The sequence below is a fragment of the Sciurus carolinensis genome, chromosome 1 (assembly GCF_902686445.1).
Source record: "Sciurus carolinensis chromosome 1, mSciCar1.2, whole genome shotgun sequence".
In the NCBI taxonomy this organism is placed as follows: domain Eukaryota; kingdom Metazoa; phylum Chordata; class Mammalia; order Rodentia; family Sciuridae; genus Sciurus; species Sciurus carolinensis.
Genome location: NC_062213.1, coordinates 125,071,648 through 125,097,257, shown reverse-complemented (window position 1 = coordinate 125,097,257; position 25,610 = coordinate 125,071,648). Strand labels below are relative to the sequence as shown.

General features: G+C 35.1%; 1 long non-coding RNA gene across 1 annotated transcript in view; it reads left to right on the top strand.

The window, feature by feature from the left end:
• LOC124959778 (uncharacterized) overlaps positions 1-25,610 on the top strand; it is a 70,814-nt gene that overhangs the window by 34,540 nt on the left and 10,664 nt on the right. The window contains exon 2 of the long non-coding RNA XR_007103984.1: positions 18,806-18,932. This is a non-coding gene — a long non-coding RNA (uncharacterized LOC124959778). The remainder of the gene's footprint in view (positions 1-18,805; positions 18,933-25,610) is intronic.

Sequence of the window (25,610 nt, the reverse complement as noted above, 5' to 3'; positions counted from 1 at the left end):
TCCTCTTCATTTCATAGGATTGGGTATAGTCTCATATGTTTATTTTAATGTGCATTTTATCTTCTCCATGCTATTTAAATGGCCCTTTACTCTCAGTTATCTTACATAAAGGGAATGATAAACATTAAAACTTTGCGTGCAGAATTTGTCCCAACCATATTGGTATCATCAAAAGAAAACACTTGATATGGAGAATGGACTGGATGGAGAAAGACTAAGTATGGAAGCAAATTTTAACATTAAAGACAACGTGTGACTGGAACACTCCAGCAGCTACAAAGACATGATGAATGAAATGAGTGATGGTCATCAAGCATCACTGATGTGAGCTAAAGGTAGAGGCATGAAAAAGGGAGTTCTCAACATAATTCTACCTTGAAATTCTTGGTAATGGTTAAGTGGATTTTAAATAGAGGAAGGAGGTTTGGGCTATAAGATAATGGCTGTAACTTTCCCTCTAAACTGCTTCTAAAATGACAAAATGGGAATATGAACTGGAATTCAGAAGAGATGAGACTACAGTTAAAAACTAAAGAGTTGTCAGTATGTATGGATAAGAACAACCACTGGAATTTTTTTTTTTTTCAATAAAAGAAGAAAGGGGAAAAAAAATCCTTTAAAATTTTTGCAGAATTGGGTAGTACCAGACCTGGCTGCTACCTGCAGGGTGAAGGTGAATTCCCCAGGGCTGTGACTGACTGCAGGGCCCAGCTTCCTGGTCTTGTCCCCTCAGATGCACTTGCTGGCAGATTGCTTGGCTTGGTTCTGGGCTGCCCTTGGGTCCTGACTTTTTAATCTTTTTCTACTTCATATTCTGCAGTCTGAATGACTCCCTTGCACCCCTGTGACCAGGCTCATCACCCTGAACACCAGCCTAGAAATTGCACTCAGAGCCCCTCCTTAGCACAGAAGCAATCACTAAGACACCTTGAACTGTGCAGAAAACAGCAGAGAAGGACCATGTGGATTACAGGGCCACTATTTTCCAAATTGTGCCATCTCTTTTGTATTACCAATTATGTTTCCCACCCAGATGAAAATTAATTTTAGACATACCAATTCTTATTGCTTTCCCGACATCCTTCCGGGTACACATCTATTATCAGTATAATTAGCATGTTTTCAGATACTCTGCTCTGGGAGAAAGTTCAAGTAGCTGAAGTTTGTCTCTATAGTGCCTTGACCTTAAGGTAGTGAGGATGTTTATCTAGAAAGTGTCAGCAGTATTCTTCACAAAATTCTCTACTGGCTTTGTTTCTTTTGTCCCCTTTCCTTGTTTCCATATTTTCTCTTTTCCTTCCCAGAGTTCCAGAATTTCCACAGATGTGTACATCTTCTTAAATACAGTGCAACCCCAAATCCCTTTCACTTAACTTGTTTTAAATTTCATTTACCCTCCTTTGCTTCTTCTAATATTGACTTCCATTCTGTCAAGTTGTACCTAGAAAATGTTCCTTGATTATCAGGTCAAAGGAATTTTTTCTATTAAATATACACTCTATACAGAGTTTTGAACATTAGATTTCTTCCTTTCTCTTTTCTCATTACATTTGTAAAGTGGCCTAATGTACTGCCCCACAGAGTTTCAAGTAGAAGCGTGAGAAGCTTCATTATCTAATTGGCATTTTGCTGCATGGCTTACCTCCCATAAGTAAGAATTGATTTTAAAAACTACATCACAAATTCATTCTCATTGTATTTGGGAGAGGTTAAAAACTTTTTTAATCCTAAAAGTATTCATAAAGGGGTAAATGTTAAAAATATCAATCCCGTAGTAAGAGTAAAATGTCTGACATCTGGTTAGTGGGAGGGGGATGGAAATAAGAAACACCTAGAGATGATAATGATTTCCGAATCCTTAGAAGTTTTAAATATTCAAACCTAACTCCTAACACAATGCCATTTTCTTCTTGCTCTGAATTTCTCTTTCTCCTCTCTGCCTCTTTCTCTTGACTTCTTATTTTGAATTTTTAAATTTGTTCTTTTTAGTTATACATGACAGTAGAATGTATTTTAACGTATCATACATACATGGAATATAACTTCCCATTCTTGTGGTTGTACATGATGTGGAGTTACACTGTTGTGTATTCATGTATGAACATAGGAAATTTATGTCCAATTCATTCTACTGGTCTCTACTTATTACTCGAATCTTTTTTTTTTAAATATTTTTTAGTTGTCGATGGACACAATGTCTTTATTTTATTTATCTATTTTTATGTGGTGCTGAGGATAGAACCCAGCACCTCAGGCATGTTAGGCTTATGACCACTGAGCCACAATCCTTGTCCTCAAATCTTTTAATTAGAGCCCTAGACCAGCTTCAGCAGTCAGGACTATAACTAGGTTTTGCAGACACTTAAAAGTTGTTCACTTTGTTGCAACTGGTAACCTCCTAATAAAGACTGGACTTGCACTCCAACTCTTGGAGAAAAAGTGAGGGCACTTCTAATAATATGAGATGGAGTTCAAGCAGATCTAGCAAGGATCCAGGATGGATATGTGGGCTCAGATGACCTGACTTCTGTTCACAATCATCTACAACATCAGATAACAACCCCTTGCCTCTTTGGTGATGGGGTGAAAGAAGAAAACTTCTAGCAAAGACTCAAGCCTTCCACGGTTGTGAAGCCTTGGACATTGCCACTGGTACTGCCACCTCCGTCACCACATATTTCAAAACCTGCACACACGGCACCTACTGACATAAAGACTGAACACACAGAGGCTTTGTCCTCCCTGGTATATACCTGGAGTGACCATTAAACATATACCAAAAATTCTGGGAGTTAGTACTTCAGGGACAGTCTAAACCTTATTTTGGTTTAGATATGGAGTGTCCCCCAAAAGCTCATGTATAAGACAATGCAAGAAAGTTCAGAGGTGAAAGGATCAGATTATGGGAACTTCAACATAACTCATGTGTGATAACTAGGTGATAACTCTAGGCAGGTAGGGTATGACTGGAAGAGGTCAGTCACGAGGGCGTGCCTTTGGGATTTATATTTCCTAGTTGTCATGTCTGAGCTACTTTCCTCTGCCACACCTTTTCTTTTGCCCCACCTTTTCTTTTGCCTCACTTCGGGTCCAGAGCAATGGAGTCACCTGACCATGGACTGAACCTCTGAAACTGAGAGCCAAAATAAATTTTCCTCCTCTTAAGTTGATCTTGCCAGGTGTTTTGTTCACAGCAATGGAAGACTGACTAAAACAACCACTAAAAGACAGGAAACAGAAAGGGCCAGCAAATACATGATTGGCCTTTCCCTCCTTTATTTCACTATTCCAAATCACCATAGTTTCAGAGCCTCTCTGAAGACTTCCTGAAACAATCAAACCATCCATGGTGCAAATCAGTGGTAAGCTCCGGGACATAAAAACATCTGAGGAACTGTTTTTCCATGACTTTGTTTCTCTGAAATTGTACCTCAAGAAGACAGAGCACATAAAGTCAACTATATATCTGTTTTCTAGGGGACCAATAGCAACAAAAAAGAGGTTTAAGATGGGCTGTTATAAATGGCTATCACTAAAACCTAAGGGCATGGAAAGTTTAAAAAAGTATGGAAAGTATTAATATATCCAATATTTTAACAGGTATGCAGCTCTATTAATAAAGAATGATGAATAAAAAGCATATGTAATAAATGGATAAACACATAATTATAAAAAACAACTTATCAGAAAGATGTAATAATTCTTTACTTATTCTTAAGTTATTTGCAACTAATAAAACATCTTCAAAATACATACCACAGGGCCGGAGGTGTGGCTCAGTGGTAGAGCATTTGCTTAGCACATGTGAGGCCCTGGGTTCTATTCTCAGCACCACATAAAAATAAATAAGATAAAGGTATTTAAAAAAAAATACATACCATAAAACTGACTGAAACAACAATGCCCAAGAGACCAGGCCCCATTCATAGTGAGAGACTTTCATTAACTTTTTTCAATTCTTTATATATTAAGCAGAAAGATTTAAAAATAAACATAATTCCTACTAGAAATATGTTAAACATATTTCTGGTAGCAATTTTTAAAAACCTAGAAAGAAATAAAAACATCCTTCAGTAGATGACTGAGAAAAATGATGTTGTGTAGCTACTCTGAGGAAGATTATTCAGCCGTAAAAATGAACACATTACAGTTATGTGCAACACGATGAATCTAAGAAACACAGCTTGACTGACAAACACATGCCGCAGACAACATAGACTATCATGCAATATTATAAAGTTCAAAATCCAGAGATAGATATATTTCTTTTCATTTTTATTAATTCTCTTGGAGTACTAGGAGATTAAACTCAGGGACACTGTAACACTCTTTCCTTATTTTCAGTTTTGAGATGGGGTCTCACATTAAGTTGCTGAGGTTATTTGAACTTGTGATCTTCCTGCCTCAGCCTCCTGAATCATTTGGGTTACTAGCATGTGATACCACACTTGCATGAGATAGATACATTTGTGAGAGAAACTATTCTAAAGAACAAATAAACCCAACATCCAGAATATTGATTACCCTTTGGGAGTAGCAGAAGGATGAAATTTGGGTAGGACTTAGACACAGCCTAAGTGATATTGAAAATTTTCTACCATCTGGCTGGTTTCTTTTTGTGCTTCACTATTTTTATTAAAGTTTCATGTATTATTTTATGCATCAAAATTATATAAAATGATAGGTAAAATTTTAGAATCAATCGTAAAGAACATGTCCACTATGTAGAGTAAGGTATATCATGAGTTCCTGATAAAATTAATTAGGAAAAGTAAATTTCAATAATTTCATTATTTTATTTACTGTAGACCCTTATATTTGGTCTAAAGAACATACTTATTTTGTCTTTAGATTCATACTATTCTGTCTTTAGATTCTCAGTCTGAAAGATAGTCATTTCTAAAATTATAAATTTCAATTCAGCTTAATTGTCTGTTTTTCAATTTTTCTTCACATTTTTTTCAGTATACAACAAACTACTATTATAGTCAGTAGGCAGAGTTACAATATGAATGAAAATCTTAGAGAACATGAATATGATATGTTGATCTGTTCATTTTAATGCTACATGTGGCCCATATAAAACCTATATCTCAAATACACACTTGCATTAAGAGATAACATGGTTGCTAGCTGGTTCTAAACAGACCTTGAATGTACTCACTTATTAATTGTGGAACCTCAACAGGTTTACATAATATATCTCTGCCACATTTTTTTTTTTGCATTTTAAAAAGCATTAATATAATATGACTCTGGTTTAGAGATTTTTAGGGTAGATTAAATAAAATATGCAAAGTCCAAAACACAATGTTCTTTTCATACATTACAATTACTTAAGAATTGTAAGGTGTAGCTATCAATTTTATATGGTTGGAGTAATGCTGAGATCTGTGATCTATCTCAGATGGAAAAGGGTTGGTGTGTTGGTGTATTCTTATCTATCAATTAGGCTAATCAGGATCCCCAAGAAGATAATGTTAATATGTATGCATATTAGAATGATGAGTGTACTGGTTTCAACTACCAGAAACAGAAAACCCAAATAAATGTGGCCTAAACAATAAGGAAAATGTACTATGTTACATGTCAAGAATTCTTCTATAGAGACAGGGTTGTAAGGGGTTGGTCAATTCATAAGCTCATGAAATATCACCAAAAACCCAAGTTTTTCAATCTTCTTTTTCTGCTATCCTCAATATGTCAGTTACTTTCCCAGCCTTGCAAGATGGCTGTAGTAGCTTCAGGTAGCTTCACACAGGTTGCTCAAAAGTTGGATGAAAAGGCAGGTCTTCCTTGGGTCTGCACAGTATGGACAGATCTTCCCAGAAGATGTTGTCTCACATCTCCGTGACCACAATTGCATCACACATCCTCTGCACAAAAAGCAGAGATGGAACTGCTTCTTGTGGAAGATTACTGACGGTATCTTCTCATCTGAGATTGGGAAGCAGGTGTTGGCAGCAGCATTGAAAGGGATAATCAGTCAGCGACTTTTTACTGTGCAATATGGAGTACAAAGAGAACTATTCTAGGAATATTTGGATAAATTACAAATAATGAAGATGACAAATGTGATCAAGAAAACAAATAAATGATAACATTTTATGAAAAAATAGAAACAGGGACATAGAATTAAGTAAAATAAGAAAAATACACAGAATTATAAAACAGTATATCACATTACTTATATATAAATGATTATCATTCTTCTCTATATCTCTCCCCTCTATCTTTAATTATATTTTCCTCAAGTCAAATAGCACTCATTTTATTTTCAGTATTAGCATACCACATGGCACGGAGAAGTACTTTTCTTTTTCTCAATTGTTTCTGGACACTAACATCCAAAAATAAGCAGGGGAATCCTAGAAAAGTTAAATGATGTACATTACACTATTTGCAAAGGAAGAGGAAAATTATAATGATAAACTAAGCACTTAGCATGCATATATAATATTCTACTTAGAGTCCTAGGCCTACTGATAAATTATAAGCACAAAAACTCTTACACAAACAAGGAGGTAAATCACACTTTACTTCAAGCCATCACAAAAGCTATAAAAATCCTTCCTGTGCATTTTTGAATTTGAAAATATTGATGATGTATATATACTATGTATTGAATCAAAATGGTCATCAAGAGAGTGACCAGTAAATATTTAATGGGTTCGTGAACATTAGGCCTATTATTTTTAACTTGCTTCCATTATAGGTAAAAGGAATATTGAAAAAAAAAATTCACAGTGGTGTTTTCTGCTGAAGACACCATCTTTTTAAAGGCTCTGAACTCATAAAAGTTTTAAAGCTAATAGCAACCTTATAAATTATTTCATCCTAATTTTACTAATGAGATCCAGGTAAAGAGAAAGTAAGTCACTTTCCCCATTTCATGTAGCTGTCTGGCTGCTGGCTAGGACTGACTGACCTTTTTTTGGCCTACATTGGAACCTGTTTCACAAGATCTTTCCAATTTTTCCTCTAAAGTCTTTGACGTTTTTTATTTCCTCTTTCACTTTTGGAATATACAGAACCCCCAGACCCACATTTGAAAGCAGGCAAATCACATATTTTACATGCATTTCAAACATAATCACGGAGAGCTGGATTCTATTTTAATTCAATTGTGATTTTATTTGCTTAAGTTTGGAGCCTAATACCTGGGAAGATTACTTCCCTGGTAATTAGAAAATCTAAAACCAGCCCTGTTGCTCCTGAGTACTCTATTCTTAATGTTACCTAAAAGAATATTTAACAACATAGAAAAATAACCACAGCAATTATATTCCAGACCCGAAAATCATAGTGGTTCAAATCCCTTCCACAAAGCTATGTATGTCATTGCAAGGGAATGGGTCTGAATAAGGGCTTTTATCTCTAGTCCTTGGGCCTGAACTAAAATCTACCATTTTCCTCATCTTTCCTCCAAATTAACATACCGTAAGGGGACATGGCCCATCTTCTGAATGCACCTCTGGGTCTGTGCTGCTTAAGCCATTAACTGCTTGATGGAAGAACATCCTGCAGGCAGTTTCACCTGGTCTCATTACTGTTCATGCCCATTCCCTATGCTGGGTAAATCAACTGGCTATTTTCCATTCAGAGTTTCATTTCTTCAACAAATATTTCTTAAGCACCTGGTGTATTCCTGGCATCCTAATAAGCTCTGGGAATATTTTGTTTAGCAAGAAAGAGACAATTTCTTTCCTTACAGAGCATTTAGGGCAGCAGGGAAGACAGGCAATTAGATAACTGAAGTTACTGAGCTGCTTGCTCTGGTCCAGAAATTATGGGGTTAGAGTACAGAACAGGGACACCTAGTATCACTTCCAAAGGAGTTATTTTAAACTAGTCACTGAAGGGTGAGCAGGAAGCTCACAGGTAAAAGAGGCCAACTTCATTTTTACAGTTGTTTTTAGGAATACTTCTTTATTTATCAACAAACTGTTCATAAAATTATATTTCAAAACCTGCAAGCTTTCCATTTGGAAACTATAAGTCTTTTGCTCCCGGATTTTTTTTTTTTTTTCTTTATCTAGATTTCTACATTTTCTGGAACTGAGTCTTTTTTACCTGAATTTGATTTCTGCTATGGCTGTGATTTCCCAAAGAAAGATCACTATCTTACAATTAGTTATGGCAGTATTATCTAGGAGGTTATAGGGATCACCCCTCATCCCCCATAACCCCTGGGGAAATGGGGAGAGTACTCAAATTTGCACTCTTAGCAAGTTCCCTGTATTAGTACTTATTGACTTCCATAATTGAGTGGATATTTAGAATATATCTAAAAATCCTCTTTCCTAATATTCTAATTATCTTAAGATGGGGGCGATATACAGCTTTTCAAGGGAAAACTATCCATAGCTGTCCAAATGCCAAAGATTTACCTTGATTATTTCCCCATTGCATTACCTAAGGCACTATGTTGGTATATAAGCATTTCTTGGGACTAAAATGACACATGCCTAGGGCAATCACCAGTTATTGCAACCTTCTTACTTGGGAGAAGTAGGAATTAGAAAGGTCAGTGTTCAAAATTCCTGCTTCGCCTATCTGGAGTTGTATATTTTTATCTAGGAAAAGAAAATCACAGTTACTGTGACTAGCCTCTGGCCAACTCAGAAAATTGGGGCAAAGTTTATCAAAGTATTTTAGAGTTTTGACCCAACATCCAATGTTTTACCAACTAAATCATTTTTGTGTGAAAACATATTGCATGAAATCATTGCATTAGATAGGATATACTAACTAATGGTTATTTTTCTATGTTATTAAATATTCTTTTAGGTAACATTTAATAATGGTGTACTCCTAAAGAAAAAGATTGGTGTTTAAATTTCCTAATTAACAGAAAAGTAATCTTCTCAGGTATTAGAGTTCAATTTTGAGCAAGTAAAAGACAAATACCGTAAAAATGATACCCAGTGATAATTCTGTGCCTTTGTTTCTCTCTCATGTTAATAGTCCAAGATGGGTGTTCCAAGTTGGAGGGAGTCTCTGCTTCCTGTTGGTTTTAAGTTATGGTTCCAGTAAGTTACTTAGATGAGTTTCATGTACTCCTTCTATATATGGGACATTCTACTTATGTGAATGTAAAGTCAGGTTGCAATAGATTCCAGTTAATGAGAAGGAAGAGAAATGAAGAAAGACTAAGAAATACACACATCACTTCCCTTCATATTTCAGAAGTGAAAACATAGCCTTAGGGTCACACATAGCTAAAATAGGGGCTCAGAAATCATTTCTTAAAAGGGTGGATACATACCCAACTCCAATTATATTACTATGGAAAAAGGGAAGGATGGATATTGGTGTAGGATCAGGAGTCTGCATAACTGCGCTTTAGATATGCAAACTGAATAGTAATGTTTTTGTCATGAAAAAGATTATTGGCTCTGAAAAATGCATATTTTTTTCATGAATATAGTAATTTATTGGTTTAATAGGGAATGAGACAAATTCCCCTTTGGAAAACAAGCTTGTGTGATTTATTTATCACTGCTTAACAAATCATCCCAACTCTTGGAAGCCTAATCCAAGAGTTAGCAAACATTTTCTGTAAAGAGGAAAACAGTAACTATTTTGGGCTTTTCAAACAGGGTCTCTGTTGCAACTATTCAACTCTTCCACTGTAGTTGAAAGTTGCCTTGGATATTACATTAACAAATGAATGTGGCTGTGCTCCAGTGAAACATTATTTTCAAAAACATCTCATGGTCTGGATTTGGCCCATGAACATTGCTGACCCCTGGTTTAAAATAACTATTGTATTTTTTTCTCATGAGAATGTGAGTGATAAATTGATTATCAGTCAGTTCACAAGTCATCTAAGGCTGAACGGTCCAGAATGAACTCAAACACGTGTCTGGTATTTGGTCCAGGGTGCCACAACAAATATGGCTCCTCTCCATCCAGCATTCTCTCTCCTTTCCACCAACTAGCTCATGCTTCCTCACAAGATGGTCTCAGGGCAGCAAAGACGGTAAGTTCTACTGTGCTTGTGTTTGTCAAACCACTGCTTTCATCAGGTTTGCTAATTAATGTCGTATTGGGCAATGCAAGTTGCTTGGCAAAGTTCAGATTGAAAGGGAAGTGAAATAAACTTTAGTTCTTGACGAAAGGAACAGCAAAGTCATGTTGCAAAGGTGTTTGCATACAAGGATAGGAGGAATTGTTTTTATCTTTGCAACAATCTATCACACAGTCTTTGAAGTAAAAAATGACTTAGAATTCCATTTAACTTCAGTAATTTCTTTCAATACCACAAAATTACTTAAATAGATTTTAAAATATTTTTGACCATAAAATGATCTCTACACTTTGTAAATGGTAGTGGGAAATGTGTATGTATAACTTATTTTTAAATATCGTAAAAAAAATTACATTTGAGACCAGAAATGAAGAAGGATCTTAAGAACAAATAATCCATATTGAAGACTACTTAGATGAAAGAGTTTTTTAGCAAGGCAACTAAGCAGGGTGATTTATAGACTGTTTAATCTTTGCTTAAATTCCTTATTTCCTGCAGTGCCTACCTTTAAAGTTTCAAGTTATACATACTGCCTGTCATCATGATAGACACAGTGGCCTCTGGCTCAGAATATTCTATTAGAGCTTTCTGAACAGCAGGACATATAGCCAGCATCAGACCTCATATTAACTTATCAAGAAGTTTTGAAGAACCAAAGTCATGAATTTAATCTAATTCGGGGAGTGGGTTAAAACCCCAAGAGTTGCCCTTAAGCTTCTATATATATGTGAACCGCTGTAGAAAACTGAAAAGTTTTCCTAACCCAATAATACGGAAGAAATTTACTATGTAAGTATTAGTAAGCATTTATCTTCTTTTGAAAATGCTAATAATGTTTAGGAGAAACCATTCCATTTGTAAAATCAGTAAAATTATTTTACAAGTCCTACTCTCTCAGAATTTCGATGAACTAATTGAAATGCTTTCTAGTGTGTTCAAAATGCAAAATTGTTCGATGTTCTGTATAATAGGCTAAATTAAATTACTAGAGTGCTACCATTATTGATATTTACTATGTAGCAGGATGTGAAATATATCATCGATTTAAAGGTCTGCAGAATCTTATACAGATCTACTGTATCTATTTTTCTTTTCAGATGAAAATAGTTAAAGCTCATAAAGGTTAGGGTCCAGGGTTATGCTGGTGAGCTAGCATGAGGAATAAAGCCCTGATTTGCCTAATTTAGGTTTTGCCAATTGTGATGGTATAAATAACATCATCTATTCTGATTTCAACCTACCAGTGTGATATCATTGAATATGATGTTAGAAATAGATGCAGTAGTCAGCTACTATGATTCAGTGGGAGGTGACTCTGACACACCCCTGCCAACATACCAGCAAGTAAGAGAGCTAGGATTGGAGCTCCTAATTGTCTGCAAGTCCACCCTCTAAACCATCATTCAACAAAAGCCTCCTGACCTACTGGGCTATTCACTTGACAAATCAGAAATCATGAATGTCAGTAACATCTTTACTTCTAAAAGCATAGGTGCCTCTGTATTCTATATTGAAAATTAATTCAGGAAATATTCTCTCAAAATTGTACAAATTATCATGCCAGAGACCCAGAATATCTTTTATGTTTATTTCAACATGTCTCCATTATTTTGCCTTTCCTTTTCTACCTTTAGGTTTTACAGCGTTTCCTACTCATGCTTCTTACTTGTATTTCATTGCCACATTTGTCTTAAGACCCTTATTCTAGGCCCTCAACAAATCTCTTTATTATTTCAGACTATTTGCCTTTTCCTCTTCTTCATTTATTTTTCTTACCTTTCAGAACAATTTTCACACTTTCTCTGTGATTCTTCAGTGTTCTGGTTTGAGCAATAAGTACATAGAAGTTCTGTTACAAAAATGAGACAGGTTCTCATTTTAAGAATTATTTACCCTCTCTGTGCCAGAGATTCCTCATCTAGAAATGGTAATAATATAGTACTTACCTTGTATTATATGAGTGGTTGATCTTTCAAAAAATAAAAAAATCTGTACACTATAGAAGAAACACATACGAAGTGCTTGACATAGGACGATGCCTCAAGAATGAATGAGATCCAAAACTATTTGATGCTGATAAAAAATATCATTCAATGTTTGGTGAGAGCACACTCCAACCATTTGAAAACAGTTGAACTTTTGAAAGTAACAGCATTTTTTCACAAGAAGAAATACAATTGCACCTATGTACTTTATATATCATATCTTGCTAAGAATTTTCATCCTTTGTTAAAATAATTAAGTTACTCATGTCCTTCACTATTATTATGAATTTCAAAAAAAAATGACAAATGAGAGATTACTTTTCCCAAATAATCTTACATGTGTGAAGCTTTAAAATAAAGAATTTTGTATGAATTTCTATCTGATTGGTTAAGGGGAGACACGATAGCATACCTGTGATGATAGATCAAGGCAAGTTTGCACTATGCCAGACCAAAAGGAGAGTTTTAAAATGCATCGGAATTTTCAAAATTTCTTCAAATGGCTGAACTGAAGTGAGTGGATGCCCAGCAAAAATTTTCTCATATACTTCTGGAAAAAATTAAATTAGAATTTAAATTGATGCTACTTTTTATAAAACGAATCCTGTTGCATGTTTTCTTCCCAAATAAAGATACAATATATGCTATAAAATTACTAACTTATAATGGATAATTCTCACTGTCAAGAAGTTAAAAACATATCTTACCTTCTGTTTGATGTCATTTTACGGCTCCACAGCAAAATGAGTGGCTCTTGATTTTCTGTTGAAATTATTACTTTTATTATCGACTATGTCGTATGTTTTTAAAGAGTCATTCAGAATGGTGAATAAGAAAATTTTAAATTGTGCCTGATGCATTTTCAAGTACATCCAGGCAAATGAAAATAAACCGGTAGAAAACAGAGTTAATTTAGAAGATTGAGGTTCAAATGAAATTAAACCAGTAATAGGAACAATATGGAACTTTGAATCAGGAAATGAAGGAAGGAGTGAATTTAATTTTAAATAGTGGTTAATTCTAATTAAACTTCAGATATAGTTTGTAAATCACGTATTAAGCTACTGAATGGAATATATAACAAAGTTTGTGCTTTATGTGTTTCCACTGACTTTCCCTTCCTTGACTCCCCCAGTAACATTGCACCAGGAAAACTTTCACATGGAAGTTTTTAATGGAAGGTAGGTTAAGACTCAGATGTTTCAGGCTAGAAGAGAACCCTGGGGAGAAAAGCCATTGACTCAAAGTTTAACCAATGTCCTTTTAACATTAAGTGGTGATGATGGCACAAATGCTACCTCAACATAAAGAAAACAAATCTACTAAACATAATACGGCAGCTCCTTCCAAAGCCAGATGACCCCTGCCCTGTTGCAATGGCTTTATTTGTTAAACTTCATCACTGTGCAACCAGAACATGCAACTTGGCAATAACATAGTTATGTGATTTTTATTCTACAATTAAAAACTTGACTTTTCCTCTGTTTAGTACAGTGTACTGTTGATGGACAAGTTATTCCTCAAATGTTGGTGTTACTATACAATGTATGCTTCACTTACTGAATCATGGTGATTAAGAGCTTTTATATTTATTCAGTGTAAAGTATGGGGAGGATCAATTGTTGCGTAAGAATTTGGACTGCAGTGAATCACATTTCTTTCACAATTCAGGGTTAGATTTTTATTGACTTGTAAAACAACATGATATTTTGAAGCTTATGAGAGCTTATTTTATCTGTAAAATTTAGATTGCTAATGAATGTTAAATCTAAGCATTCTAGTTAAAAACAAATTGTAAAGTAGAAGCAGTTAAAAGTAAAGAAATCATAAATATGTTAAAGAAGAGTCAGGATCAGTAACAAAGTGAAAATGAAAGCTCTAATGATGACCAGTTTATGAACAAAACATTTAAAGAAAAGGTGGAATATATAGCCTGCGTACCTATATTTATTTTCTTATACTTTTTTGTGTTGATTTTACTATTAAATTATGAAATCTAGACTAATAAATATAAAGCATGTTGAAGTCGCGAGGAGTGCAGCCAAAATTATCTTGCAACATAAACACCAGTTTTGTATGTCTTAATTCAAGGTCCACATTGTCAAGATGTTTTATTTTGTTGTTTTAATTCTTCAATGCAAACTACTATAATTTTCCAAAGTTAACTTTATTTGGATATATAAACAACCTATTTTATTATTAGATCTGGCTTTTTATCTTGACCATTTTATTTTTATATTAATTCTAATTTCAAGAGAACAGTTGAGAATGTTTAAATTGATCATTTTCATGGAATACACGGTTTTTCATGAGCAACATAAATAAATACATTAATTGCCTTATCATACTTCTATCTGACAGATGGGTCCCCAGGCACAGAGCCTAACCTTTTATTTTGACACCTGCCACATTTTGCCAGCCCTGACCCTTTTTCTTTGCCAGAATGTCACTGTGCTGTTCACCATGGTTGCACTAATCTCGAGCTTTTAAAAGGCATAATGTTGGAACCCTTCTGAGAATCACTGCTATCAATCAGCTGATACTACAACAGAAAGTGTTTTACAGACCCATCCAACATCCCTTCTCTCCTGTGATTCAAACACATTTTCTCTTATTTCTATGACCTACTGGCTCAATAAGATTACATGGAGCTTGTTTTAATCTAAGACCCCATATTGTTAACATCTGACACAAACCATTTAATTTAGCAGTAATTTAAAATTTTAGAATATACTGGAGAATAAAAGAAAAGAAGCTATGTTTCCAGTTTTTGGAATAAAAGACACTTTTTTAACAACAGAACAAATATGGTATTTTAATATAGCCAAGGAGTTAAAAATAATAAAACACTTAAAATTTAAGAAGAAAAAAAATCAAAGCAATAAAACATGCTTTGAAATCACAGTACACCCAATCTCGTACCTGCACCTTTGATTTCTGGGATGATTCCAGAAGCCACTATCACATGATGTGTGTCTGGGTTTGTTCAGTTTAAAACACATATCTGGTCCATTAAATAGTGGGGTTTGGTTCTAAAGAGTTCTGCAAATCAGGGAACATGACGAGGACAGTTGAATTATGGAAGCTCTTCTATTATTGTGATAATTTGGTATAAATTTTAAGGAATTCTCTCCTTGAGCAAAATCAGACTGTAATTAATTGTGGAAACATTTTGGGGGAGGAAGTTGGAAACAAAGAAATAAAAAAAAAAAACTAGGTAGGCAGATAGGAGATGGATTTTTAGTAGCAAACAGTTAGTTCCACCAGACCAAACTGGTCAGGTTTGCAATCTCATTATAGAGATGTGGAAGACAGTAACTTGTATTTCACAATGGCATCTACTGGTTCTGAAATAAGCTTATTTGATACATTGGAGAAAGCCTGGGACTAAGTCTTGGTTAAGCTAAGTTTCCTGAATAATTCAGAGGCTCATTTATGCCAGCTAGGATATATATATATGTACATTGCAAGAAGTACGGGATCTATATCTTAGGACATTCAAAAAAAATGCTGTTTCATGCCTGGGGCTTAGGGTTACTGGAGTTGGAGGTAATTATAAAGTTGTGGCAGCTTTACGTACTTCAGCATCAGCAGTTCTTTAATCTTTAGTGATCCACTGTTAATATGACTCAGCTATATTGCACATATTCCTCTTTCTGCCCTGACGCACCCAGCTTTCACGGATTACTTTTCTGCTAGCTCTTATTTTAAACACATGCAAAAATCTTAAGAGTGTAAAGAAAAATATTTCTTCACGTATTACATCTGAATCCAAGAGAAGGGCTCAGCTTATGTTTTCCAGCCAGGCTACAAAGTTCATAGATTGCTGGCCAGACTGTTCTTTGGTTCTAGTCCATTAACTGTAAATGGTGGAGGACAGAGATCTTGTGAATGAATGCAAGGACTTGGATGGCAGACATTCTGCATGAGGATGATTCTCTTAGAAAGAGCTATGTTGTGACTGACACAGACAATACTGGAGCCAATCCATGTGCTATTTATTCCCCATCCAAAATGATAAGTACATTGAGGATAACAATTTAGAAACTCTTAAAGCAATGTACTAAAGAAGCTGCTGAATCTAATAATAACAAATTTGGACTTGTGTTTTGCTTAACCTATTTAAATTTTTTCTAGTAATTTAATTTTATTACTAAAAAATAACGGTTGGCAACATATTAGGGATGGGTAAGAAACAAATATTTGGGGATACACTGGTTTAGAAAATTCTAGATTTTATTTGTGCTGTCCCCTTAACCAATTAAGTAATAATGGTCGAATCATTATGGTCAAATTATATTTCTCTGAATGTTCCGTGTAGATGGAACAAGGACTCTAATGGCAGTCACCCACTTTCCCAAGTTACTGAATCCATATTCAATACGTTATAATAAACTTGAAATACGTTAGAATGAAAATACGCTAGAATGAACTTGAAAAGTTTTACTTACCTAATCAAAATTAAGCTATTATATTTCACTACTATTAAAGTCTTTATGTATAAATACAAACATAAGGTACTTGGAAAAATTAAGAGTACATATTCAATAGTATCATAAGTATATTTATTTTAAATCTTATCTCTTTGCCATATAAAATGTAAGAGATGCAGTATGAAGTTTTTGCTTATTTCCATTTCATTTACTACATTTTGCAAAAGGCGATTAGAAATCAAATTAATAAAGATTGATTCAAAAAACACAGTTCTCAATAACTTTAGAATTTAGTTGATTAACATAAATGTCAAATAAAGACTATTTAAGCAATATATATTTCAGGAACTAACAGGAGGAAGTATATATTTAATAAATTAATGATATAAGTATTAAAGAGTGAAGATATTTAAAAAGGAGAGGTGATAATAAATTAAAGAGGAGTCAGGATCAGTCACAAAGTGAAAATGAAAGCTCTAATGATGACAAGGTTGTGAACAAATCATTTGAAGGAAATTCAGAACGTATAGCTTGGGGTATCTGAATTTCTATTTTCTCATAAGACTTTTTGACTTAATTTTATTATTAAGTTATGAAATATAGTTTAATATATATAAAGCATACTGAATTTATGAGGAGGGCCTCCACAATTATCTTGCAATATAAACACAATCAGTAGTCAGAGAAAATGACTACTGCACAGGCAGGCTTTAGACAGTATTTTGGAGAATTAATGTATTTGGAAAAAAACAGAGGGAAACTATTTTATTCTGGGCAGTATAAAACTTAAAAAGCATATACATGTGTGTGCGTGGATACATAAACAGATAAATGTCAAAAAATGAAAAGGAAATTAGAAGCAAAATAAATAAAATTTAAAACTCTGAAAATCATATCACAAAATGCAAACGTTCTGTAGTTTTCTATATCAAGAGCATCAGATTATTAAAAGTGGATCTTTTGAAATAGCATTGCTTTTACATATAAATAGTTTACTGTCACATGTGTTAAATGCAAATGTTTCAAAGGTAAAGTAATTAAACAAATGATTTTCTCCAAACAAAACATAATACATCATGTTAATTGATCATTTTTTTTAAATCTCAGAAACAATTCAAAGAATAGAAACAATTAAACAATATTAATATGCTTTCCTGTGACCATGTGGCAACTCAGTTTAATGCAAAGAAAAAAAAAAAAAAACTAAATGGCAAGCAAACTGCTTCTCTTTTATACAACTTTGTAACCTTAAAATTATAACTTTACAATAGGGTCATTTTAACTAAATCACTATTATAGAGTAATATGTAAATTTGGACCACCATACATAGAGTAAGACTCCCTACTAAGAATGTCAACATTTATTATAAGAAACAAGTACTTTGATATTTTTAATAATGCAAGGTAGTGATTTCAATACAGGGTTTTGATATTTTAACATTCGACCATGTGATATCAATATGGACTACAAATTTGTGGTAACTGTGTTTATATAATATTGTTTTATTTTATATTCTGAAATTTTCTGTAGCATAAGATTAAAATCAATGATTTAATTGTTCAGTTTATACATGAAAGATAAATGACACAGGATCTACAATTCCAAAGAGGTCATAGCCTGGCATAATAAGCAAACATTGTAGTGCTGCAAAATGGTATCTCAAAAATAATCCCACTCTGGTGTCATTTGAATAATAAGTATCAAAATCAAAGGAGATCACTTTGCACAGATATCCTCAAGAACACAAAATAAGATTGAACATGATAAATACAAAATGCAAGTATTTAAACAAAATTGAAATTTAAAATATAGCTACAATTGAAATGAAAAGGCTGCAGTTCCTGTAAAGAAAAAAAGGTAATAAAATACCTGAAAATTATCAAACAAGAAGTATAATTATTTGAAGATAAACAAATAAGAGAAAATATATAGAAATAGTGTCCAGCATCCTCTGCAGCATTTCCTCGACAAGTGCAGAGGTGAGTTTTTTGAGCAGTCAGAAAAAATGGATTGAATGAAGTTTTCTTCATTGACTCACAAATTCATAAAATCAAAGACTATTATTTTGCTTTCTATTTTCTTGACTAACTAAATTTCCTTGATTTTTATCCGGTGTTTTGCTAGTTTTTTTTACACCTTAATTTTATTAATTAAATCTATGAATAATTTATATTAGAATGATATTTAATGCTTTCATACTACATATTTTTTGCTTTTTGCATTCTGCTTTGTAATATGTATGTGTGTGTATTTGAAATATGGAATATTTAGTTTTGCTTCTTTTTTTCCTTACTTCTTAACAGTATTTGAATAAACTTCCTTTAGCATCAGCCTTGTCATTTTATTTTACTAGAAATTTGAATTGCCTGTCCAACTGAAATTCAATATTAACCAAGCTACACTAGTCGACTTCATCTAAGGACTCTTTTAAGGAAAAGATGTGGTGAGAAGATCATGGTTCCCAAATAAGTTTTAGTCAGGTAAGTTCTTTTATCTTTTAAGAAAAACCTACTGTCTTCCTTTCCACAAGCTTCTTGCAAAGAAGCAATTCATTTTATACCTTCCATTAGAAAGCACATTATAGCCCTACTGATCTATCACTGTCTAGTCATTTCTTTTCTTTTAAAGGTTATGTTTCTTTAAAGAATAGCCCATTTTCACTGCCTGATGTTCACCCCTCAACTACTTTCAATTTGGCTCCCTATGTCCAAACTTTTCTGTTGAAAGGCTCTTTAGTTATCAAACTTGTGGCCTTTCCTCGGGATTAATTCTGAACTCCTGATTTTTGACATTATTGATCACCCCCATCTTAAACTCAGTTCTCCCGGCTTCCTTGACCTCTCTTATCTCTGACAGTCTTTCTACACTCTTTTCCTTTTTGTCCCAGAATGCACACAATTCCTAAGGATCAGCTCTCTTTCCTTTAATTTTCTAACCTTCTCTCAGAGCTTCTGCTTTTGTCCCTGCGAGACTTTTCCTGAAGCATTACCTCACCTCATGTGGTCTGCCAGACATCCACCTGATATCCCACCAATGTCTCAAACCCAACACATTGGAATGCAAGTCTCTCTTCTCTCTGCACATTTCCCAGTCCTTGGATATTCAGAACCTGGTATATGGTTTGGGTGCACATTTAGGTGAATCTCACAGGTCCACACCTTGGAGGTGTTGGGAGACCACTGGACCTTTAAGAGTCAGAGCCTAGTAGGAGGCTCTCAAGTAGGAGGCTTTTGGGTAGGTGGTACAAGCTCTCAGAAAGGACAGAGGTTTTTCTACCAGGATGCTGTTAGTTCTTAGAAGGTTATTGTAACAGCCAGCCAGCCTCTTGCTTCCTATTGGATGATGTGATTTCTTCCTCCACACATGCTCCCCTACTGCCATTGCCATGAGGTGATACAGCAAAGGGGCAAAGGGGCCCCTAACCAGAGCCAGTGTCATGAGTTTTGAATTTTGAGCCTCCTAAACTATGAGCTAAGTAAACCTTTTTCTTCATAAGGTTAGCTTACTTTGGGTATTTCATTATAGTGATAAAAAACAGACTAATACTAATAATCCCAGAATGTCAACCTTGGATATCAGAGTTCTCAGTCCTCACCACTGGTCTTGAATTTATAAATTCTCTGGATTTTGCTTCAGTGGTATTCTCAACATCTACTACCTCTGGACTTTTCATTTTTTCAGTAATATCTCAATTTAACTTTGATCTAAAATATCAAAATAATTATATAACTTGATTCTCTATATCAACTTCCTTCTTGCAAAACATAACAATTACATTCAAAAATCTCCGATGACTTTCTGTAAGAATTCCCAGTTATCCTTTTAAATATCAATAACTTCCACTATTTAGGCAATGTTATTTTTAAAAAATTCTATATCTTTTAAGATAATATTTCCTCCATCTTTTCTCCCTGAACTATAATCCATTTCTGTAAAGAGGGCTTTGTGTTATTTTCCTGTCTACCCTAGACCTTCTCAAAATACTTTATTTCATAATCTTTATGCACACATTTTCATGGTGAATGAACAAATGAATGAAGTAGCATTTAGTCACCATCTTACCACCTCTGAACTCTAAAACCCCCGAGTGGTGATTCTCAGCCCTTGATGCTCATTGGAACCACTGGGAAGATTCTGAGAAACACTAATCCTCCACCTACAGAGACTCTAATTTAATTGCCCTGGGTGGGATTCAGAAAATGGTATTTTTAAATGTTCCCCAGACAATTTGAAGTACGCCCAAAGTTAAAAACTTTTATCTAGAGAGTAAGTGTAGGTTGGGGAAACTTGAATTTTGAATTTAGTTTAAGATTAATTTTCACATACTATATTTACCTCAACAATCAAATCCACCCAAACGAATCCTTTCATTGTCTTCATGCAACAGAATTTGATACTTAATAGATCTACAGTTAATGGAAAATATACATAGAAAAAAGAATTTATTTTAATACAAAATTAGACTTTCTAAATCTACATGTAATTATCCTAGATTAGAATATTCAAAAAAGAGATTACAGGACCAGAAAGCAAACCATAATTTATGCCTGGGACTTTTATTCTTTTCATACAGTTATCTATTCATTTAATGAACATTAATATTCAATTACATCTTGGTTGTTTATAATTGCAATTTTAATTAGAACTGAAATGATTCCAAGTCAGGCTATTTTAAATTTCAAGAGTTTATTGATCCTGAATACATCTTATGTGATCATTAACACTATTGATTATCTTTGGAATCACCAGGATGCTGGTAAAACCTTCGAGCTCATTATGGTTTGTGAATCCTCTCAGCTTTAAAAAGTATTACACTGTGCTTACTGTGGGAAAAGTTCTAAAATGAAGCAAACTTCTAGTTTTTGATGTTCCCATTATTTTGTCTTGCTCTCTCTTTAACATAGACATAACTCATATTTAGAAATAACCTTTTACATTTTAAATCTCACCAACCAACCAATCATTATTGTTTATCCAATAAACAATAAGCCCTGCCTGTTTTAGAAACAATTGACTACTTATAACACCACCACTGCTGACTCAGCAATCCGTTAAGTAGTTTTGAAATATTAACCAATATTTTTCATGGTAAGTTCTTCCTTTGCCACCCACTTCCTCTTTCACTCAGAGTTTCACAAATTGCTCCAAATCTGTTAATATTTTAGGCTAATTTTGAAGTGAATAAACTATATATATATATATGTGTGTATATATATGTGTGTATATAGATATTTTTTGTTGTTCTTTTTCTTTTTCTTTATAACTGGCTACTAAAAACCTGAAGCCTTAGGAGAATGGAGACAATTCGAAAGTATAGATAAATATTTGGGAGGGAAATCCCTTAGAAAGCTAAAAATGTGCCACTCCTCTACCCCCACCCAGGCTTGTTGAGTGGGGAGGATGTAGGGGGAAAAGGACAGAACAGGTTACCTTCCCTCAGAAACATAGACAATACAGTAACATGAGCCACCAGGAAGAGCACAGCAGAGAGAACAAATACTGTGTAATAGCTGGGCACAAGGATGGATTCTGGGGCCAGTGTGTTTGGTTCCTATCCCTGCTCTGGTGCTCAGGAACTTGTGATCTGAAGCAAGTTATTATTGTTGCCTAATTTTCCTAAGCTGTAAGAAATGGGGATAAATAGACTTCCTATCTCAAAATACAGTTACAGGGATTAACTCAATTGGGTGTGCTGGAGAGAATGGGATCTGGCACAAATCTTCCATCTTCCCAGATCCCTCACGACAGTTTTCACCCGCCCCCCATGGCTTCCCTGATGCTGTTTCATCCTTGTTCCCTGCTACCATTTTGATATTTTCCTCGAATTCAGCTCTTGTAAGACCTCCGTGTTTAAGAGCTGTCCTCTGCCTAGCTCTCAAGGTCGTGGGCATCCTCAAAAGTCACTGTGACTTGTTCAAGAAACCTCAACAATATTTTCCCACTGTTTGAGTCCATTTTTATTTGTCCAGGTTTTTGATTTGGCATTTTTCCTTCCATTTTGTCACCACAGCACCAAGTAGTATTTCCCAGGGAGAGGCAGAAGCCCTCTGCCCTGCACAAAGCTTCCTGATTTTGCCAGGGCCCTGGGCTGGAACCTCACTTTGCTCCTTTGGATGATCACACAGCCCCATAGTAGATTCCTATGTATCCATCTACTCCATAAAGGACCACACATCTTCTGGTTTTCTTATTCCCCACATTTACCCAGGAAATACTTCACTTCATGGTTCCCATGTTCATTGATAGACTAATAGAAATATAACTTTGATAGAGTGCTGCTCTATACCAGCAGACAGATATTGAGATAGGTAGCACTACTGTCTTCATTTTTCCTATGAGGAACTGAGGCACAGAACAGGTAGGTAAAGTAACCAGAGTCACACAGCTCATAGGTGGCAAAGCAAAGATTGAAAGTCTAGGTTCCTTTATTGGGCTTATCCTGAATATAGATTTAAAAGAAGACTGTAATCAATTAACCCCAACAACAAGTTTCCCATATTTTCCCAGTCTTATATTTTATTCCATCTGCCTGTCTCTCAGCTCCACCTAGATCAGCCTCATTTTTAAGAATACTGAAATACTTAATTCATTATTTTTTTTTTGGCAAAAGGAATCCTAAAGGAACCCTACTATGTACTGAGCAAGGCATTGATGATACAAAGATGAAGAGAACCGAAGCACCACCTCAAGGATCTCAGTCTATTCAGAAGATGAAAAAAAATAATAATAACACAAGGTGGTGCATACTTTATAAGACATACACAGTAAGGAAAAAACAGAAGGGATTGTGGATGGCATGGTGAAGGAGGCAACACCCCAGTTCAGTCTGTGGGAACAAGCACCAATGATGCCAGGTCTGTGTTAGGCGCTGGGGGTGTTTTAATCAGTTTTTTTGCTGCTGCAACTGAAGGACCCAACCAGTACAATTGTAAAGGAGGAAAAATTTATTTGAGGACTCAGGGTTGAAGGCCGGCTCCATTCCTCCAGGCTGAACATCATGGTGGGAGAGTGTGGCGGAGGGAAGCAGTTCACATTGTGATCAGAAAGCAGAGAGAGACTCCACTTGCCTGATACAAATATATACCCAAAGCCACACCACAATTCCCACCTCCTCCAGCCACACCCTACCACTTCAGTTACCACTCAGTTAATCCCTATGGGGGTTAAATCACTGATGTTAACTGAAGTGGTAGGGTGTGGCTGATTGGTAACTGTACCATTGTATATTGGATAGTTGTAAATTGCTTTTAATCTTTACAGGAACCCACAATGTGAGGTTGCCTTGAGCCTCAGAGAAGATTTTGGATTTGAACTTTGAGCAGTCTCAGAACTATTGACGATGGGGACTCTTGGAAATGGAAAAAATGTATTTTGCATTGTGAGATGGTTGTGAGCTTTTGGGGGTCAGGGACAGAATATTATGGTTTGGATGTGAGGTGTTCCCCAAAAGCTCACGTGCGAGACAATGTAAGGAGGTTCAGAGGAGAAACTCACACGTGAGCTTTTGGGGAACACCTCACATCCAAACCATAACATTGGGTATTGTTTCTGACCCAAAGAATCCAATGGTCTATGGGAGACACAAAGAGAAATACACCTCAATATAAAGTAGTCAATGCTGAGATGTGTGGGCACGTGTATTCTGAGAACATAATCAAGGTGTTTATAGTTCAGGAATAAGAAATTTGGGGAATAATTTGGAATGTTCAGAGATTGTTTACACAACTTTCCCTACTTAAGCTGACTGTTTTCATCTTGGTTTACTAGAAAAATCATTTTTGAAGACTCCCTCCATTGTTGCCTTTAGTTTGAAGCTGATCCCAGGCAGATTTGATCCACTGGGTCGACCCTATTCAACCCAGTCTTCTGCCTTTCTTTGACTAGTGCTCAATGAGAGAATATCTAATTTATTTTTTCAACTTGATTATTTACATAGTCATCTTCCTCTCAGTGAGTTGGGCAGGGTTTGCTATAAAAGTCTTGCTTTTCTTATAGTAATCAAATGAATTATCAAAGGCACTACACAGTAAATGGGAAATTGTACTTGATGATTTCAGAAATTGAAAACTAGAATTAAGGGTGAAATTTACATTTAAACAAGTTATTCATTAATAATACAAGTAGTACAAATGGGTATAAAATACATTCAAACCATCAATTTACTGTATGATTAAAGCAGTTAGATTATATTTCACTGGGATTTTTATTTCCATTCGCTGGATCAATTTATTAGTTGTATAATTATTAATCACAATGCATTAACTATGCATCACTGAGGGCCCTACCCTGATGATTTCATGTAAGCCCAGTTATCTTCCAAAGGCTCCACACCGAAATACCACCACATTGGAGGTTAGGGCTTCAGTTGTGAACCTAGTGGGGGAGAGGCATTCCCTGCAGGCTGTGACCTTCCCAGGAGGCCCCCCATCCCAGTCTTTTGGCTCTGTGGGCTTCCTGCCCGCATGGCTGTAGGCTGTGCTTGAAAGTCTTCCACAGCTCTGTAAAACTTGAGTCTGCCCAGTGGTTGCTCTCAGGGCTGTAGGTAAAGACTGGCCAGCCTGTTGAAACTATGCTGGGTCTGATGGTCTCTGGGTAGCCTTTGGGAACACTTTTCTCCATTCTTGAAAAATAGCACATGTTCATAGTCAAGAAGCTCTTCCATCTCATTCAAACCCAAGATGTCCAGCCGCCTTCCTTCATTTTGTTACTTCTCCATCCCTCAGTTCCAACTGGCAGAACATCTGCTCACATAATTCCACCAACTCTCTATCAAATAACACACTTGGTGTTATTTTCAGAAAAATCTTTCTCATTTCGTATAATATGGATAAGCTGAAAAATGCCCAAATCTTCAGTTTCTGGTTCCTTTTTCCTTAACAAGTCCTGCTTCAATTCTTCTTTAGCCTTTTGAGTTTTATCATAAGCATCAGGAAGAACCAAGCTGCTCCTCCAACATATTGCTTAGAAATCTCCTTGGCTAAATACCCAGTTTTACTGCTTACCAGTTCTATCCTTAAAAAACAAACAAAAAACAAAAACAAAACAAAACAAAAAAACAAACACTAGAACACAGTTCAGCCAAGTTCTTTGCCACTCTATAATGAGGATGAGGGTCCTCTTTCCTTTTCAGTTTCCTCAGTTCCATCTGAGGTCTTACC